This window comes from Mytilus californianus, unplaced genomic scaffold (genome assembly GCF_021869535.1).
Source record: "Mytilus californianus isolate M0D057914Y unplaced genomic scaffold, xbMytCali1.0.p SCAF_8, whole genome shotgun sequence".
NCBI lineage: Eukaryota > Metazoa > Mollusca > Bivalvia > Mytilida > Mytilidae > Mytilus > Mytilus californianus.
In genome coordinates this window covers 105,426,657-105,435,142 of record NW_026262734.1, presented here as the reverse complement: position 1 = coordinate 105,435,142, position 8,486 = coordinate 105,426,657, and the positions used below count along the sequence as shown (strand labels likewise).

Here is an 8,486-nt window from a genome sequence, read left to right as displayed (position 1 = left end):
ACGTCTCCGTGAAGGGTAATAGAGTATTTGCCATTGGATAGAGTCGTATTTAATAAAGCGCACACTTGATCAAGCGTCTCCATGAAGGGTAATAGAGTAAAATAACACCCTCGTATTAGCCAATCAAAATATGGCATTTTGACATGAAGTATAATAAATTCAGTTGTTATACTTATTAATATATCTTTGTATTTGTAGATTGCCGTGATTCAATGATACTGCGCTGGTGTTTTGGACTTTTAAAATAATTTCGGATAAGGTTTCTTTACTGTGACATGTGGACATAGGCTTCAGTGATATTACTGAATGCAATTTCATGCAGGTTAAATATGTGTTTATTTTTTAAATATAGCTATGTGCCTCTTAATAAGGCATAGCATGGACAGTCTGATTAGAAATGGTATTCATCTTCAATACTTTTCCCCTCGCGGTAGCAAAACAGGCAAAAGCGTTGTTTTCTTTTAATCGGTTACAATAACATCCCCTTCCAATTGCCAGGGAATGGACACTGAGCTTACATTTACTGAGGACTGATCTGTCAGATTTTTTTTTTAAATATAAAAAATTAGCTTTTTACATTTTTGGATTGAGTCATTAGTTAAAAGTGGTGTTGAGCCTGATCAATTACCCTTTGTTGGATAATTTGTTAATTATTAGGGGCAAATTTAGATGGTTAAATCTTGATTTATTAATCCAGTTTTTTACAATGTCGACCCATTTACTGGGTTTCTCCACATTTTCATAGACCAATGAATCGGGAAAGTTTACAATATGATATGGAAATTTTATAGCTGGAAGTTGAATTTTCAAGTGCAGATGAGTTCTGTTTGTCTCAGCTAGACAATTAAGCTACATATGTGGTTTTGCACTGTACCTCTAGATCTAAAATTTCTTTTATAAATCTTTGAACTTAAAATTATCAACCAAGCACAAACTTGCGGATATTAAATGAATTCTTCATCTTCAATGTACTCTTTGAATCAAGGACACCTTGAAAGGCTGCCTGCCTGCCTGCCTGCCTGCCTGCCTGCCTGCCTGCCTGCCTGCCTGCCTGCCTGCCTGCCTGCCTGCCTGCCTGCCTGCCTGCCTGCCTGCCTGCCTGCCTGCCTGCCTGCCTGCCTGCCTGCCTGTCTACCTGCCTGCCTGCCCCCCTTCCGCCCGCCCGACCGACCGACCGACCGACCGACCGACTGACTGACTTACTCAGTACAAATTTGTGAATATATATTTTGATTTTGTTTTTTGACAAGAAAAGGAAAATTTCACCATTCTATGAAAGTTCAAAACTAGAACGAAATTTTATAAATATCCTTACACAAACTATGGTTATTGTGAAACTGCCGCAGTTTGTTATAAAGATGTTAAATTACGTATCCAGCTTTTTTTTGCAGTAATATTATCTATAAATCTAGTGAGTTTAGGAAATGTATCTTAAATCTTTCTGTATGGCTTACAAGACTTATCGACAAAGGTTATATTTCACAAATGGTTGATAACAGAGACGTTTTGCTAATATAAATAATCGGCTGTTTTTGTTCAATCATTGAGTCACGCCGGGTGTGTGTTGTTTTTGGCTCAGAGTGGCTTATCACAGCTCATCTTCATTGGGAGTGTATGGCTATAATCAGTTTATTCATTGGACTTTACGAATCCCGAGAATATGCATTTTTTTTACTTTCATAAATTTTTGTGAATTCAATTTTTTGTTTTGCTCTTTTCCGTGACCTATAACTTTAACATTAATAGACTACTTTAACATTATATCATATTTGTTATAGTAGTCTGTCTCAGCTATATGACCAAGCACGTTAAACGTGAGTGACTTCATCACTGAGATACTACCAAAGAGATCTCATTAGGCGGCAAACATTTCATTTGGCCTGAAAATAACTGAAAATAAATAATTTTGTCCAAGACAGGATGAAAGTAAATATTCTGCAACACAAAATGCAAGAACTAATTATGTACAAAAGTAAAAAAAAAAAAGCATTCGAAGCAACAGATATTAATGAATATTCAATCTGCAAAAAATCCTCCTATCACCCCTCCAAAAAATATTGCAAATAAAACATGAAAATGACAAAGGCAACTGACTAACCACTAGGCTATAATAGACCATAGAAGGTTTTCTTTGATTTTTTGATTGTCACTTGTCTGAATTTTGCCAAAAAAGAGAGAACTGAATCTGAAAGAAAAACAATTGAATCTAAACGTTCAAAAAATCAATGATAATTGAAGCTAAAAGACGAAAAACGACGATAAATCTTTGAAGACCGCGTCGAGCAACATTTATTTATGATTTATTTATAAATTGTAATTGGCTTTGAGCTAGTTTCCATTAACTGGGAGTACTCCTAGGTCGGCACTTAAAAAAGAAAAGAATAGGGGATCAATGGTTGAGCGCTCACAAACATGTTTAACCACTTTAAATGCGCTCACAAGCATGTTTAACCAATCTAAATGTGCCTGTCCAAAGTTAGCAGCCTGTATGTAAGTCACCGGTGGTTGTCGTTGGTTGTGCTGTCTGTAATTTTTGTTCAGTTTAGTTTTTTTTTGTAATAAAACGAGGAGTTGTCTTCTTCTCGTTTGAACTGTTTCACATTTTGTCATGTGGGGCTCTTTTTAGCTGACTATATGGTATGGGTTTTGCTCATTTTTTTTAATGACGTACGGACTACTATAGTTGCTTAAATTTGCTTCACTTTGGATTCAGTTGAATAGTTGTCTCATTGGCAATCATACAAAACCGGCAGTTCCTTATTTTGTATACTGATGGACTTTAGAAATGCAACACACATTTTGGTGATTTTTTTTTGACCAAATCATGATTGATCATCTTAGAACTACTATTCCTGTTTACCATACCTCTTTAAGTTTAGAAAATTCAACACCTGACTTACCTGAGGTTATTGAATATTCCGGATTATTAACGTCGCACGAATTTCTTAAAGCGAAATTTGAAACCCATGATTGATTTTTTTAAAGTTTTTTTTCGTGAAACAATTCTTTCAATCAATACCCCCACTTGAATCATTAAAAAAATGTAACATTTCCATATTGTCGAGACTAAGCATTGAAAATTTGAATCACGTCATAAGAATATTGCAGGCAGGAATACGTGAACGTGCTGTTATCAGACAATTTCACGTCAGAAACTCGTCTTACTGTCCTTACAACAACGAAACAGACAGACGGGATTTGTGTATGACCATCCATGACCATATCAACATGTAGTGACAACGCCACGTCAATAAAATTTGATTATGCAACATCAATTGCGAGGCATCTTTACGGCCGCAACGTCAACTGATAACCTAGTCCCCGAATGGCATGACAGACAGATTTATGTCAAAAATGTTTCCCATATACTGAAATGCCAAATAATCGATTACAGAAAAACAAAGTCCTAAAGTTTAAACGGCTTTATTGCCAAAAGACAATGTAATGCATGGGACAGAGGCAAATTCATAAGGTACAAAACAGAACTCAAAACATGCCCAACAGAACTGGTTGACCTTTCTGACAATCATTTTGGTGTTGGTTACAGTCATTCATTGCCTTCGACGATGACACATCCATTAATAAGGGGGAAACCAGGGTTTCAGTGCATACCTCATGATTTGAACATTAAAAATGACGGCAGCAATTCAACTTTCGAACTGCAAACTTTATTTAGACAATAAAAAAATGATTGAAATTTATGTATGTAAATTTATTTTACAAAAATTGCTTATTTCAAAACGGGAATAAAAAAGAATAATCTTGTGTTGCGTTTGTAAAGTCCATCAGTATATTTTCAGAGTGCATATTTCCCTGGTTTGACACAGGTGTATTTTTTTAAAATCTTTTTCTCTTTTGATACACTTTCAGTTTGTTTGCTTTTTTGATTAGACATTGGCCATGCATATTTTGTACTTGTGTGTGTGTATGTGTATATATATATAGATTATAACATGGCATTTTTCATATCAGACCCCTTATCAGTCCTAGGTCATGATATCAGCCCGAGAGCCGACAATCAGTGAAAGCGCTAGTAAAAGTGATGAATTGAAACCGTCATTATCTTATATTAATTTTCTTATATATATATATCTAAACAAGTCTAAATTGAAAACAACGTTCAAACCTATGATTGCGTTGGATAAAAACCGCAATTTTTATACGTGTGCATGTAAAACAAATTTCTTGTAAGAGGGGTCTAAATACAGCACAAACAACATTTTCAAAAAGACCAAAAAGTGAAAAAGTATATTTTAACAAAACGCATTTGACTAACAGGTCGAACAACTGATGTTCTTAAACCCTGCTTACTGCCATTGGCGATTGCCAAATAAATTGATCACCGGATGTAAAAAATGGATCTTACATATTAATTTAATACCAAACAGAAAACAATAAACTTGCGGAAAAGATGGTATACCGCAAACATGAGGTGCAAAAATGTGTACACCATATCCGGATTTCGACAATTTATGTCTCTTCAGTGATGTTAGGGATCGAAACGGTATTTGGAAGGCCATATAATTTACCTCAATTTAGGATATAGATATATATGAAGAGAGGGGAGGGTTCCAGTAAGTTGGTTGTTTCAATGTTATTAAAAAATATAACATGGAATGCAAGAAAAAATTGCTTGCTTCCATTGAAAATTAGTAAAAAAAAAGAGATAAAAACAACGATGATATAAAAGATCAGAGGCTTAAATAACGAGGCCCCTCAGGGGGGTGTCCGCGTAATCACATAATCACATTTTTTTTGCCAATAAAATCACATAATCATTAATCATTTTTTAAACAAGATAATTAAATAATATAAAAATACAGTCTTAGATAATCAAATTGTTCTAAAACCAGTTGTTGGCATGATACGGGTTATGTTCTTCTCATATATTTTATGATGGTATGATACTAAACCCCTAACGGGAGGGATTGTGCTTGATTTTCATATGATGAAGACATAATCTTTCAGTCAGTTTAATTGAAGTCTGGAGCTGGAATGTCAGTAACTGCTAGTAGTCCTTTGTTAATTTATGTGTCATTTTCATTTTGCTTAGTTTCTTTTGTACCTATTCTGACATCGGACACGGACTTCTTTTAAACTGAGTTTTACTGTGCGTATTGCTGTGTGTTTGTTTATTCTACATTGGCTAGATGTATAGGGGAGGATTGAGAGCTCACAAAACATGTTTAACCCCGCCGCATTTTTGCGCCTGTCCCAAGTCAAGAGCCTCTGGCCTTTGTTAGTCTTGTATGTTTTTTTAATTTTAGTTCATTTATATGTTTTGGAGTTTAGTTTGACGTCCATTTTCACTGAACTAGTACACCTTTTTATTTAGGGGCCAGCTGAAGCCCGCCTCCGGGTGCGGGATTTTCTGGCTGTGTTGAAGACCCATTGGTGGCCTTCAGTTGTTTTCTGCTCTTTGGTCGGGTTGTTGTCTCTTTGACATATTCCCCATTTCCATTCTCAATTTTAAATGATCATGAAATATTTGCTCTGGTTATAAAATAATCACTATAAAAACGGCCAAGCAATCACATAATCAAAAACCCCATGAGGAGGCTGAATAACACTTAAATATCCCGCCAGAGCCTTAAATAGTGCAACTCGGAAAAATTACGTGCTACTTTCGGATAAGTTTTATTATAAATATCCGAAATCTCACATCCGGTGATAATTTTTGTTAGCCCGTTGGTCATTGGAACGATTTAAGCCACAAGGCCAGGGTTATGTAAAATCTGTGAATCTCTACTATCACAAATGAAACAAGTTTGCTAATTATCTACATCATACGACTTAGAACAAGCCAGGTAATGTATAATTAGCACAAACAAAGCATGAACAGTTTAAATTGAAGAAAATTGGATGAGACACACAGTGAAGTTCAGGTGATATAGGTACATGTAACACTACCGTAATTATATTACAATTTACAGTAATGAATTATATTGAATTCATTGCATAGATACTGGAAAAATCATTATGCATCATATGTCATTCTTTATACTGTAGAAAACTCAGCACAACGTGATTACGTGACAAATTGTCGACCTAGATTATGACCTTTCCATAATTTCCATCATTCAAATAGATGATGTAAACTGTGTCATCCCTATTAAAAGATATATTTATATTTGACTAATCTGTATAACTCTATGACTATTGATGAAAAGATCGTGACACATGTTTACTTATTACTAACAAAAATAAAATGTGCTGTTAGAGATAGAAGACTGGGCAAACTTGTTTAACCCCACCACATTCTGTATGTGCCTGTCCCAAGTCAGGAGCCTTTCATTCAGTGGTTGTGGTTTGTTGCTGTAGATTATATTTGTTTTTCTTTCATTATTTTATACATAAATCAGGCTGTTAGTTTTCTCGTTTGAATAATTTTACATTTTTTATTTCGTGGCCTTTTATAGCTGACTATGCAATACAGGTTTTGCTCATTGTTGAAGACCTACACTGACCTATAGCTGTTAACTTCTATGTCATTTGGTCTCTGGTGGAGAGTTGTCTGGCAATTATTCCACATCTTCTTATTTCTATATTATATATAAAACTTAGTGATGTTAAAGGGTGTTATGATTTATAAACATACAATTATTGCCAAATGAACATCCTGTGCACTTCCTGTGCAGTGATTTTGCTAAGGTCCATCATTTTCGCCATTTAAGAAACGATTTTCTAAATAACAAAAGTATTTCTGATCAATTTCGTCACTTAATTTTGTTAAAGTAAAAAAAATAAAGTATGCAAAATTTTACCTGTTGATAAGTTTACGACCCCAAGCTATTATCCGATGGGTCATTGATGATCATCAAAATTAATTCATACAAATAGAATTGGTCAGTCTGCATTTCGTCATTTCGTACTAAATTGTTCATACATGTATGCATGTACCACATGTTTACCGTAGTTTCATGATGAAAACGTAATTGACAGAAAGGCAAAAAACGTAATGAACTTATTGAAACACATCATTGTTCTTAAATTACGTTAAAATGTTAAATTCAGACACCCAAATACAAGAAAGATAACTCAATTATAATTTTTCCTAGTATTGAAATACTAACTCATGATCTGTCTACATACTTCTGTCTATAGGACTTATAGGTTTAGCAAGTCTTTTGAGTAATGGTGCAAATTAGGGGGTTGGGGGAAGGGGTTTGAGTCATCATTTTTTGAATTCTTTATTTTTTATACAAATATTCTCTATTCTGTATATCTAAGCACCATTATTCTCTTTTCTTCTTTTTTTGTTAATTTTCACTATTCTTTATTTTAAACATTTTTAGCTCAGTGTTCCAAAGGAACGGTGAGCTTTTGCCATCATTTGGCGTCCGTCGTCGTCCGTCTGGTGTAAACTATTTCAAACATCTTCTCCTCTGAAACTGCTTATCCAATTCCAACCAAACTTAAGCTGAATGATGCTTAGGGTATCTAGAATGAAGTTTTTGTTTTATTTACTGTTTCGTCAAATAACATGGCCGCCATGGCTAAAAATAGAACATAGGGGTAAAATGCAGTTTTTGGCTTCTATCTCAAAAACCAAAGCATTTAGAGCAAATCTGACATGGGGTTATAGTGTTCATTAGGTGAAGTTCTATTAGCCCTGAAATTTTCAATTGAATCTGATAACCCATTGTTGGGTTGCTGCCACTAAATTGGTAATTTTAAGGAAATTTTGCAGTTTTTGGTTATTATCTTGAATATTATTAATGATAAAGATCAACTGTGAACAGCAAAAATGTTCAGCAAGGTAAGATCTACAAATAAGTTCATATGATCAAAATTGTTAATTGACCCCTTAAGGAGTTATTGCCCTTTAAGGACAATTTTACACAATTTGTTTATCATGTTTTCTAACTTTAAAAAAAATCTTCTCTGAAACTACTGAACCAATTCCAACCAAACTTAAGCTGAATGATTCTAAGGGTATCTAGAATAAAGTTTGTGTTTTATTTTCTGTTTCGTAAAAAAACATGGCCGCCATGGCTAAAAATAGAAGTTAGGGGTAAAATGCAATTTTTGGCTTATATCTCAAAAACCAAAGCATTTAGAGCTAATCTGATGGAGGTAAATATGTTTTTCAAGCCAAGCTCTGTCAGCCATGAAATTTTCAGATGAATCTAACAACCCATTGTTGGATTGCTGCCACTTAATCGGTAATTTTAAGGAAATTTTGTAGATTTTGGTTATTATCTTGAATATTATTAATGATAAAGATAAACTGTAAACAGCAAAGTAAGATCTACAAATAAGTTTGTATGACCAAAATTGTCAATTGTCCCTTTAAGGAGTTATTGCCCTTTAAAATCAATTTTTCACAATTTGTTCATTTAGTTTGCTTACTTTAAAAAATCTTCTCCTTTGAAACTGCTGAATCAATTTCAGCCAAACTTGGGCTGAATGAGTTTCAGAGTATCTAGTATAAATTTTGTATTTTATTTTCTTGTACTTCAAAAAACATAGCCACTATGGCTAAA

General features: G+C 34.2%; 1 protein-coding gene across 4 annotated transcripts in view; it reads left to right on the top strand.

Annotated features, from left to right (window-relative positions):
• The first annotated feature begins 5,663 nt into the window (after positions 1 to 5,663).
• LOC127712459 (NADPH--cytochrome P450 reductase-like) overlaps positions 5,664 to 8,486 on the top strand; it is a 36,896-nt gene continuing 34,073 nt past the window's right edge. For all 4 annotated transcript variants that reach the window (XR_007987092.1, XR_007987091.1, XM_052218898.1 and 1 more), the window contains exon 1: positions 5,664 to 5,807. The gene's annotated coding sequence lies outside the window, so the exon portion shown is untranslated. The remainder of the gene's footprint in view (positions 5,808 to 8,486) is intronic.